At 40.6% G+C, this 12,129-nt stretch overlaps 1 protein-coding gene across 1 annotated transcript in view; it reads left to right on the plus strand.

The window, feature by feature from the left end:
* The window catches only part of MAGI1 (membrane associated guanylate kinase, WW and PDZ domain containing 1), a 354,654-nt gene that overhangs the window by 183,225 nt on the left and 159,300 nt on the right, over nt 1–12,129 (plus strand). The window lies entirely within an intron of this gene.

Here is a 12,129-nt window from a genome sequence, read left to right on the forward strand (position 1 = left end):
CTTTACTCAAAATCAGAGTGTAGTTGGCATTTTGGGAAGCTGTTTAAAGAGCAGAGAATGATCCAATTTCATTGCACCTCTGTTTGGTATTCCCCAGCTGCCAGGAGAGGCTGTTCTAATGCAAAGGTTTTTCTGCTTGAGCTTTGATGAGCTGTGGGGATAACGATATGCCTTTCAGATTAGGCTGGGATAAGAACTAGAAAACGTCTTAGTTATAGCATACTGAGATGAACAGCAAAATATTTTGAAGTTTTTTGTCTCAACATGAATCAGAGGTTGTTTATCCTGATATAAATCTTGAATAATGATGTTGCCACTCAAAAATCAGTATTTGCCAACAAATATCACATAATGGTATGTAGAGTAATTGCCATTTTCAATCTAAGTGTTGCATGCATGAGAACTGTGTAGGACCACAGTTAAAATTTTGTGGTGGCACTGAAAAATGTTGATTCTTCAAATGACAGATGCTGTATATCACCGTTGAGTTTATTCTCATTTTATCAGTGGAAAGCATGGACCAAATTTGTTTGAAGTGCTGTGCATGGACATAAAGAATAAATATGGATTATTATTTTCTATTGAACACTTCCATTTTCCATTTTGTCAACGTGAAATATGATTAGTTTTCAATCATCTAACTTCCCAGGCTGCAGGTTTCTAAAGCATACTGCGAAAAGTGCCTTCTAGGAGAGCATGGGCAATGTTAGGCTTGGGAGATGCGGTGTCGTGATGCTAATGTCCTTGTGCCTATGTGTTACATTCCAATTTCTAAAGCAGCAAACAAAGCAAATGAGCCTAAGTTCTGTGGAGGCATTTTTTTTGTGTTACCAAGGTTACATTTTGAAATGCTTTCCATTGATTCTTTTCTCTGATTTATTGAACTTGATGGTGAGCTAAACTGCTTGGACTCGCTAAAGACTTTTGGTTTAAAATTAAGAGCAGTGAAAGTGATTCCTGCCTTTTAGAAATAGCTGGGGGAGATGTGGGTTGTCGATATATTAATAAGAACATCAGTACTTATGTTCCCTTTATGAAACAAATGCAAAATCTGAGAAGTGGAGTTAGTTATTGTGTCTCCATACTTTCTAAGTTATAAAGCAAGTAATGTTTAATTTTTTCTTCATGTACTATGGGGATGGTATTAGTGGTAGCTTTTAAGAGTGATGCTAATACTCATGTGAATTTGCATGAGACTGCTGCACGCACGGTGGGTTGGGATGCTTTACAGGTCTGGAGATTAATCTAGCTGTACACTCATATTTTTATTCCTTGGTACACGTGACCAGTAAATCCAGAGCCCTGGACCAATCTCCAGTGCTAATGGATTATGAAGTCTTGTATTTTGAAAATGGAATTCCCTGCTGATTATGTGGTAAACACGAACAAGAACACAAGGTCACTTGGACTGAGCATGCTTGGCCTGACAGCTGCTTTTTGCTGCACTAATATAAGGGCTAAATGAAGTGATAATTAGTAAATGCAAAACAGAGAAAGAAGATGTTAACCAGGTCTTCCCCAGAAATTCTGGTAAGAATCCCATGTGGTTCAGCTCTGACTAGTCTGGTTCAGAAGGTGAACCAAAAACCCCAGAGGGCTTCTGTTTCCCCTACAGCCACATGCTGGTTACATGCTTGGCTGACTTGGGAACCAAGTGAAGACATGGCTATAGCTTTTGTAGAAGATAGAGGTCAAGCAGAGGGGAGGAAAGATGCAGAAAGTTTGACTTGACCTCATTATTTCATATGACAATGACACGCTGCTTAACCATCATTTAGATTTTTACTTTAGGAGAGTTGGTTAAGAGTTTGTTTTATTTTCTGGCAAATAACTGAGGGTAAGAGAGTGGGAAGATGTCAGCTCCTGAAGGGGATATGAGTGTTGCCTAAATGGGTGACACAGAGATGATTTTCTGAGAGACCAGAGGACTTCATCCCTAAACGTGGGAGCAGTCATAAAGGAATAAGACCTTGAAATAGACCCAAAAGTGAAGTACTATTGAAAGAAGTATGTGAACCACATGGTTATTTTTGCAAGCTGAAGTCTACCTCTGCTCCTCGGGGCCCTCTGCCCCTCCAGCACGTTTCCTCCGAGTCTTTGTACCCTCAGCTCCCTGCTCCCCACTGGGCTGATTTTTTTCTGCAAAGATCTGTAGTAAACAACAGCTGTGACAAGCTGCCAGGTGGCCCCCAAGTTTGGTTGTCCTGCTGTCGTGTCTGTCTGTTACTACCACACCAAACCCATGGGTTTGTTTGCAGACCCAAAACGTTCTCCTCTAGAATTTACAGCTTCAGTACCCTGATCTAGGACTGAGCCAGAGCAAGGAAGAGAGGCAGGACATCTTATTTATGTATATGGATGGTGCATGCTTAGGAAGCCATGCATTTACAAGGTACAAATCTTTGAAAGAGTGCAATTCAGCCACTGAACAAGCTTTTATTTCAGCTGAACTAACTGTGTGTTATTTCCTTTCCTTTCTTCCTGATGCTCTCATTTCAGTGTTAACTTAAAATGCTGGGTCAGAGACTTTTTTTTTTTAAGAGTATTGTTGCTTTCTACTTAAGAAAAATCAACAACTTAAACTTGAGCAAAGTTATTCTCCTCATGTGTTAGGTTAAATAACTATTCTCGTTCGTAGCATGTAGGATCCACTGTCAAACTGGAAAAAAACCTTACATACATCATCCAGATTAGCAAGATGTTGGTCCAGTCTCAAGCTATTCCCTTTGCATCGTTTTGTTTTGAAGCACCACATTTTTCCTGTTTTCTGATGTGCCTAATGAAGATCGCTGGAAATAATGCTCTATTTGTGGGCTAGTTAATGGCTCCATTGAGCTTGCAGTAGACTGTGAATTGGCAACAATTTCACGTTAACGGATTGGCCTTGTCTGTACCAGAAGTACTTTGACTGATGCAGAGACTTTGCCTATGGCTTATTTCTGGAGTGGGTTTCACTTATTCCAGCTCAATTTTGCCAGCCTAAGCTCTTAAGAGCAAACGGACAGGTTTACCAACTGTGTGCGGCATCTTGCTGGAGCACATCGTGGCATGTCTGAGTACACCTGTGCTAACAGAAGTTGATGTGACTTGTGTTACACCTGGCTTGGGGGGAGGCTGAGAGTCTGTGATGTAGTGTGTTGACGTCCTGACTTTAGGTTTTGGAGAGTATTTCTAGGAGCAGAACTCCCCCAGACAGGATTGGTGTATGTGAAGATTTTGTTTATTTGGTGGAAAATGTGATTAGCTGGAAGTACATGTAAGAATATATCCATTAAATAGGTGTTTCCAAGTAGCCTTACCTTGGGATATCTGTGCAATATTGTTAATTGAGAAAGATATGCGATAGCAACTTACTTTAATGTTATAGTGCAGCAGTGTGTCTAAACTCTTGTTCATTGAAGGCTGAACAGACAGGATTATCTCCTCATTCTGAAATGATGGTAGAGGGCATCTGTTTAAAATAAACAAGCAGTACTGGCTGTTTGTCCTAGTTGCTTATTCTCAACAACCTGACAGCAGTTTTCTTTTCAAAGTGTATCGAGAAGAATCAGAGAGATGATATTATTTCCATAAAAGCTTATCTCAGCAGGTGTTTTTTTCCTCCTCTACGCACATGTACTTGATTGTCCACTTGTTTCAGTCCCATGTGACATGCAGAGGCAGCTATGGTGGGTCTGGCATTTATTAATTTTTTTTTACTTGCCAAAGAGTATACCTGGTACAGACATGACTGAAAAAACAGATCAGTGGTCCTCTCCCTATTCATGTGTATTCTGCATCTATCTCATCTTTCAGCACTGTGCAATTCCGTTCTTCGCCAGGCTGAAGTCTTCAGAAGCAGAACTCCAGAAAGTGCAAGGTCTTTTTGATGGTAGGTGAAATGGGGACAGTGCAACGGCTAACCTAGAGTTAAATCTTGGATGTCAGCCTAGACACTGTGTGGCAATCTGTGTTTTTTTTATCTCTTCCTCCCAAAACTGGCTTTTAAAACCTCAGGAGGTCATCATTCAAGAGTTGATTCACTTTCCCAAAACAAGTACATGCCCTGGGATTAATTGGCTGGAGATCTTAACGTTAGAGATTTACCACTTTCATTTCTGCTGTCTGTTCTCTCACCTTCCCAGAGTTTGATCTGTTCCTCTGTCTTCAATTACAGAGCAGTAGCTCCAACCGTTGTGGTTATACACTCTTATAGGGGAGTGTGGAGCAAAATGGAAAGAAATGGATAAAAATCAATAGTGTAAGTGTCGAGTGATCTGTAAGGAGGCTTAGAAAAAGACAGTGACACCCAGGCACCTGGCTGGCCTGAGCTTTCTCACATTTCAGTGGAAAATTTGAGAATAAGTTTCTTTATTCCAAGCGATCTGCTGGTGCAAAGGAAAAGTCTTCTTTCTAAGGAAAACCAATAATATTGAACAAGGAAACTTCACAGTATTTAAAGGACAAACTTTAGTAAGTGGATGTTGAAGAGCACATTGAACCTTATTATCTGTATTAAATGTTTTCATGGATAATTGAAGTACCAAAGAGTAGTAGTTCAGTTGCTCCAGGAGTTGCACAAGATGCTACATCTGTAACCACCATCATGTGCAGCTGATGGAGGACTGGGGAGACTAAATAGGCTGGGGTGTGATGAAACTGCTGTCAAACACACAGGCTTAGGTGATTTCCCAGGATAGCTTTTAAAGTTCTGTAGCACTGGGTTCCCCATAAGTACTTCTGAGCTTCAAAATGAATTAATAGAAGGGATATGCAAACCAGCTGATAGAAGGATCTTTTCTTTAGAATATTGAGTATAATAGTGTATCAGTATACTGGGAAAAATTGTTGAAGTGAAGCAGGAAGAACTTTGTTACAAATGCATGTGTTTTCACATGTGAGGGTATTTGAGTCACAATTTTGAGGTTATTTTTAGTTACTAATTTTTATTAAGGATAAACAGAATCACTGACAGTGCACATTATTTTTCTTCACAGGCAATAAATCATCAGTTTATGTACACAAATGTTCTTTGAATTCTGAAAAGCTTTCCAGACCTGCAGCCGTATTTATTATCTAAGTACCTTTTGTTGCAGTTCCCTTCCTAAAGGTGTTAATTCTGCTTCTGTAATGACAAAAAGTTGCAGTGTCTGTGAAATATTCATTTGAAGGCTCACCCTGATAAGGTGATGAACGGCAAGCTGATCTTTTTTCTAACCCATGAAAAATAACACATTGTTTTACAAGATTTATGTTAGAAAAAAGTTTTAAATATTTTTAAAATAATGTCCTTATCACTAGAGTGCAACATACAGGTACCAGCAGTATGTAAAGATAATTTTTTCTCAAGGACATTTTATTGTGAGTTAATCTAACTCTGAAGAATATGAGGCATATGTTCCATGCCAGCTACTGTGCGCACATTTTCTTTTTCCTGTATTTTCAGCAGGGATTCTATTTTGAGTACAGCCAGTGGGTTTAGAAAATCCTGTAGCTGTGTTCCAGGGTGTGCAGAATTGCAGCAGTCCCCTGCAGTTTTCAGGGATATAATTATTTCACACATTAGTGAACCAGATGTGTTTTCACTTTTGAGAGAGAAGAATGCCCTGTTCTGAGCAACAGGCCAATATTTCTGTATTTTAGTTTAGTTCTGTACACAGTCATTTCTGTTTAATCTAGGAGACTTCAGACCTTTTTTTTTCCATCTGGTCTGTCCTTTCAGATCAATAACACATTTTGTGCCAGTGAAACTATTGGGTATTTTTTTTTATGTTTGGAAATAAAAGCACTTATGATAGCAAATATTGCTCCATCTGCTTACCCGTTTGTGAGGAATAGCTTTTTTTGTGTTTCACTGTGCACCCAGTTGAAATTGCATGAGGCACCAGAGAACAGTACAAAGCAGAAGAGCTCAGCCTTATAGGCTGTCCCACGCCACCTGCCAAAGGAGATTTGGGTAAGAAGTGTGGGAAGAGATTACATGGCTAGTTTTCTTTGTTAGTCCCCAGTGTACTTAATTTTGCATTTTTTCATTGCGATTGCTTTGTACTACAGCAAAGCATCTGCGAGTGGGTATTTAGGTAGTGCAAACAACGTCTGCACGTATGTTTTAAAATGTAAAGGTTTCTAAGGCTGTGAGTTTCTTGGAAAGCAGAGAGTAAATCGGAGCTGAGAGCAGGTACTGCTGTTTGAAGGTTGCAGGGATGGAGATGAATTATCCCACATTGTTTGCTTCAAAACTGACTCTGTCCTGCTGTTGTTTTATTCACCATCACAATTTAAACTATAGATCGGCAAACCACGATATCCCCCAAAGTAAAGGAATGAAAATCTGCTGACGAGTATGTGGTCAAAGGTAATAAGTGTCCTTGTATCCAGATGTTTCATATGATGTCCCAGGGTCCTGATTAGATCTTTTGTGATGGCTGCAGTGTCCCAGCGTTTGGTTTCATCTAGACTGTTTGATTTCAACTACCTCCATGTATCTGTTCAAGGTTTACAGCGTATTGATCATGCTACAAGCCAACAGAATGAGTGTTCCAGGCAAAAGGAAAAGTTTAAAATGAGGAAAAATTAAACACATAGCCATTTTTTAACCTGTTCTTCCACTCACATTTGCGTTTGGGATTCACGTTTGATGTTTCATGATTAACTCCTCCTAGAAAGCACCCATCGCTCTGTATGGATATGTTTGTGCTTGGGCGTGCTGGTTTGCATGGTGGTTTCACAGTTACAAAAGTCCCGTGCTTCTGTTGTCAAAGATGTCAGTACTTAAAAGAGGACACCTGAAAATCCTGTAAATCCTATTTATAAGATATTATTCTGGTCCAGTGCGGTACCTGCAAGGTAGTGTGGGCAAAAACAGTGGCACTGCAGAGGAGGAGAAATGCCTGTGTGATTCCCAGTCACATATAGTGCTGCTCTGACAGTCTCTGAGCCCAGGAGGGCAATGGCAGATGCGAGCTCCTGAGGGTTTGGTGGGGATGCAGACTTGCTACATTTCATCTTCAAACAATTATCTTTTTTTTTTTTTTAACATTTCTATGCTTCTTCACATAAAGCGTGCTGTATTTGTCATCTAAATCCTTTCCGTCTTTATTTCAGCAGAGAGGAGATTAGCCGTGTAATCATTTATAAAGCTGTTTAGATTCTGCTAGCTGGTGTTCTTTGGGGAGAATCATATCCAGTACCTTTACTAGGAATAACTCTGTAAATTAGTCTTCATTGATTTCTTTTCCCCTCACCCCCAGTGAATAAGAAGGTAGAAAAAAATAGAACAAATATTTCTAGTTCTACCCCTATTGAAGGAGAAATAAATCTTTCCTATTAGTCATAAAGGTCTTGATGTATCCTTTTTTTATAACGTCCTCTTGAATAATTAGAGCTTTGAGTTATGAAGTCAAGATTCCTGGGTCGTTGCCAGAACAGATTTGTTTAAGAGGGACACTAGTTCCCTGAATTCCTTTTAAAGGGCTTTGTAATGTCTCAGGCTGCTCTTAATTACTGATTTAAGAGGGAATACATCTGTTTCACTGAGGATTGTGAAAATTATTATTTAAATGGAAATGTTTAATAAATGGCTCTTTGAAAGACTAATGCATCTTCAAAATGAGACGTGTATCACAGAGTAATCAGGTAGATAGTGATCTAGCAGTTCTACTTGCAGAGTCTTTTTGGAGCTGAAGATGGAGAAAAACATCAAAGACCTTGGAAGCGTCATCTGCTATTGAATTATATTTCATACTTCATCATTCATTCACTACCTGCACTTTTTCTTTAAACTTCAAGTTTAACACTTCATTTCACAGGAGAGCAAACAGTAATCAAATGTTGACGTTGGTAAAAGGAGGTCTGTAGGAAGAAGCAGTATCCCTTGTTAAATAAATTGATACTTCATTTTTATCTCAGACCATCATGGCAACTCAAATAGTGTCACTACAGCGTGGATTTCTCTACCACATTTAAAACTACTTAATGGGAGATTGTTATATGCTAAAAATGTGCAGGTAATCTTTGCTGTATTATGAATTTGAACCGTTGTGCCTCAGAACCACGGAGCTGAGGCAGGTGACGGAGGAAAGAGGAACTCCAAATTAAGACACTGCTGCTTTTAGAAAACTCTTCCTTGAATACATGACAAGATGGATATTTATAAATGCAGCATTACCATCTCCTACTGTTCACAGGTCTTCAATTAGTAATCAAACCCTTGAAACCGGATATTTTGACTCTTTTCATTACCTGTTAGTTTCTGAGCCCTTACTGCCATCTTCGTGTTCTTCTAGGATGTGAGGTTTTTTGAGTTTTGTTTTGTTCAGAGGGGGCTACCATGTGAAAGCTGAAAAGGTACTTGAATAGCGAGGTTATTTTCGGCTCTCCTAAATCCAGGTATGTAAGGTTTTGAGTAAAGCAGCAAACGCTGCAAGATGCGCAAGAAGAGTTGGGGGAAAACCCAGCAGGGCAGTGGCAGTGCAGAAGTAGGAAGGTTGGACTTGATAGTGGGGCAGAGCAGAACCCACTTCTTTCAGGAATGTGAACATCCCTCAATGTTCATAAATATCTTTCCTATTTTTGCATTCCCATAATTTTAAACATATATTTTGCTATCTCACTTAGCCTTCTGCAATCCTCTGCAAAACACTCAGTGTTTTCTGTAAGGGAACAGCTGATGAGATGTGATAGTGCTGCTCCTGGTGTAACTAACCACACTGAAGAATCACACTGACAGACATTCTGTAAATTGCCCACATTATAGGGCATTGATGATACCATTAAAATGGTAAATTTAATATTATAGTGCTATTAGATTTCTCCCTCATTAACTCTGATCTGATAAACAACCTCCGGCATATTTTGAAGGTAATAGTCACCTTACAATCACTACTGCTCCTCTCTGTCTGGCATTTCAAGCTCCTATAGATTTATAGTTCTTCTATCATCTAACCTGTATTTACTCCTATATTTTTTCTTTGAACTTGTGCTTACAAGCAGAACTTTTCCTAGAGGGCCCTGGGCATGTAATTAACACTTCACAGCAAGAATAAAGTTATCCTAAGTTCCGTTCCTGACAAAATCAGTTTTAGAGAATAAAATTAACCCAGTGTTCAGGCAAGCACGATGCAGACCTCCAGAGGTGTTTTAGTACTGGGCACTTTGGAAGGATTGGTACTGGGTAATGCTGGTAGCAGTGGTTGTGTTCTCAGCTTTTGCAAACAGGTATCAGAGCAGCGTCTGCAAAATCTTTCTGGAGATGCAGGTGGTGAAGAGGGAACCAAGCAGGTGCAGTGACAGGGGCTGTGATGGGTGCTAGGCACAGCCCTGCCGCAGCACGCCTGGGAGCTGGAAAAGCCAAAGAAACTTTTTTCAGCTGTGTCTGTCCAGCAGAGATGACTTCCACTCCCAAACCTTAATCCTCAAGCAGCAAAACCGTGAGCCACAGCTTAAGAAAGTAACCTTAGTGCCTCTCGACTGGCAGGGAGGCTTCTGTGGAGGTATCACTTGGTTCCTTGTTTTTCCAAGTGAGTCATGGTTTAATTAGAGCGCTGTCTCGAGGAGGAGGTGGTTGTTATACATCACCTATCACAATGTAAAAGTGGAAAGCGACACTGAAACGCTGACCCTTAATCTGAAGTGCACCATCTGTGTTTTATTTCCACATCTTGCTGAGTTTACAGTTATTTGAATTCACAGTTTGTTCCCCATTTGCTGTTCCCACATGGTGAATGAATTGGATCCAAAATGTACTGATGAAAGATTGAGAAGTCTGTTGGAGACGTTTGTTCCTACCTACAAGAGTGCTCTATCTCACACCTCTTCCACCCTGTGAGTTAAATCCCAGCTGTAAAATCTTGTCTCAAGATGGTCTTCTTTCACGGTGGGAAGTTGGGGTTACTGTAAGGACAAAGACTCCTTTCCCCATCCTGAAGTGATTTACGGTTTGCCTTTGACTTTTTGTGTGGAGGCTTATCTGGTGGTGCTTGGCATTGGAGCACCACTCTTATTTCATATTTTTTCTTTCTTAGTATGAGACAAAGTGTTTGATGCTAAAGTAAGACAGAGTATGATATAATAAAAGGTGCTATAATTGTGACTGTAACAGTCTTCATGGTGCAACTTTGAGTTACTCTGATTTTTGGAATGGGCAAGCAGCTCAAAACCAGGTTGAATTTCATTTTTTCTCCTTTGTTTCTATTTTTTCTACTGACAGCAACCATTTTCTTAAGACATAACTAACTGTAAAAAAGATATAAAATTTAAACATGTTGTATTTCAAAAGCAAGCCATCAAAATGCTGAAGGCTGTATAAACTTAAATACCTTCTTTGGCTTTTGCTGTAGACCACACAAGCTCTGAGAAATTGATTACTCTGGTGCTTGAAGGGGCTTTCATGATACAGAAACAGAGGTTTGCATTGAATTTCTTTGTTTGTGTGTGGGACTTTTTTTTTGAAAAAGAAAAAGCCTTTAAATCCCTGATTAAAAATAAGTCATTTCATTGTTTCCCTCCCCCCCCCCCCCCCCCCCCTTCTAAATCTTATGAAAGAGTTTTCATAAATGATTGGGAAGCTGCATCTCTGAATAAATGTAAAATGCTCCGTTTCTTTTTTTTAATAAAGAGACTTTTTTCTGGAATGTCCCATTTAGGTGCTGCCTCATTGAAGTGTCATCTGATGGGAGAGTTTCAGTCTGGCTTGTGCAGATTTTTGTGTTTTGTGGACATGAAGAGGAGGGGCGAGGAATTAGGAGTTATTTATTTTGATATTGCAGTTTTCAAATTTACTGTATCCAGTACTCTAAACCCATCATTATCACAGGCTTTGGACTTCCCATGGGGACTGTGAGCTGACACACCCAAAAAAACAGCCTAAGACTCAATGAGGCTGTTGTTGAAAGATCAAGAAGGTGAATCCTGAGCAAATAATTTTTATCTTTCTTTTTAAACAAGAGACATATAAGGGCCCAGCACCTTGGGCCAGATGGCGTTTTCATGAAAATATTGATTTCCTGTAAAATTAAGACTGTTTTATTTATTTATAATCGGGCCACTCTCCTGTTCATGTGCGGTCACTTCCCTTATAAAGTTAATGTAAGGCTTGCTGTCTCTCGGTGGTGTTTTGGCCCTCCCCAGTTCAAACACTTTTGGGGATGGGGTGCTTCAGCAAGAGCACCTGTTGTATTTGTGCTGTTGGGTTTGGTAGGGGAGTAGAGATGATGCTTTCTCCTTACGTTGCCTGGCTCTCGCGCACACGTGCTGTGAACTCGGGAGCTGTAGCCTGTGTCCACGCCTGTACCGAGGCGCTTTGCGGGCGATGGCTGTTAGCTGGTGTGGTTCACAACGTCTGCTTGTTAGAGCAGCAGCGGTGGGTGCTGTCCCCCCCACGCCTGAGCCTTGGTCCATGGGAGTGGGCGACCGGGGTGGCCCCAGAGGACCCTGTGCCCACCCCACTGGCACCTCCCGTGCATTCTTTGGGATCCACACATCCCTGCCTGCCCCGGTGGAGCGGTGTGAGCCCTGGTGAAGCAGCCGTGGAGCTGCGGGGAGCAGGTTTTCTTGCGAGGCTGCAAGTCCCCTGGGATTTCAGCACTACATCTAAGCAATCCTGTCCTGTGAGATACGTGGAAGGTGTCCAAGACGGACACCTGCTGGCTCTGAAGCAGTCAAGTGCTTTTTCCAAAATATCTTTGGCCCCTGTTCTTGATGTTTACTTTTAAATAGATACAGGCATGTGTTGGCTGTAAAAGAAAGGAAAAAAAAAACCCCGTTGCTACTGTCACTGAAATTCCCTGCAGATTTAAAAGGAAGATGAAAGTTGGTACCTTAAGAGAAACTCAAAGCCCTTGGGACAAGCACAGCAGAAAACAGAAAGATGCTCTGTATTCTGTCTGATAGCTTGCAAAAATGAGTGCTGTATCTCTTAGAGAGAGACCGAGCTAGAAATACAAATTCGCATAGTTCCCCCATTCTCGTGCCTAGCAAACTAGGACAATACCATTTTGCACTTCCCTGGGCATATTTTCAAACAGCAGCTCAGTGAAGGCGATAGAGAAATAAAAAGGGTGAGGGAGAAAGAAGAGAGGGGAGAAAAATCTGCCTCGTGGTATTTCAGATCTATAGCATACACAGGTGCTTTTTAATCCCTCTGGCCTAGAT

Source organism: Tauraco erythrolophus, chromosome 12, assembly GCF_009769465.1.
Source record: "Tauraco erythrolophus isolate bTauEry1 chromosome 12, bTauEry1.pri, whole genome shotgun sequence".
Taxonomy (NCBI): domain Eukaryota; kingdom Metazoa; phylum Chordata; class Aves; order Musophagiformes; family Musophagidae; genus Tauraco; species Tauraco erythrolophus.